The sequence below is a fragment of the Zonotrichia leucophrys genome, chromosome 3, assembly GCF_028769735.1.
Source record: "Zonotrichia leucophrys gambelii isolate GWCS_2022_RI chromosome 3, RI_Zleu_2.0, whole genome shotgun sequence".
In the NCBI taxonomy this organism is placed as follows: Eukaryota; Metazoa; Chordata; class Aves; order Passeriformes; family Passerellidae; genus Zonotrichia; species Zonotrichia leucophrys.
Genome location: NC_088172.1, coordinates 80,182,821 through 80,183,087, shown reverse-complemented (window position 1 = coordinate 80,183,087; position 267 = coordinate 80,182,821).

Below are 267 nucleotides of genomic sequence, written 5' to 3'. Positions count from 1 at the left end.
GCCAGCAGCTGCAGTCATTAAAAGCCATTTACACCCTGGCCTCCTCACACAAAGCTGGAGCGCCAACAATTATCTGCTTGCACATTTCAGGACATGAGAGTGTGTCCCTAACAGGCTTAGGGGAGCGCTGAATCCCCGGCCGCGCTGGGCAAGCGCAGGATCTGCTCCCCGAGGTCTGGCTGGCCACCACCGAACCTCGGCGAGGCGCGTCTGCAGCGCGGGAGCGGCGGGAACGCCTGAGGATGCCGGCTCCGTCCTCGCAAGAGC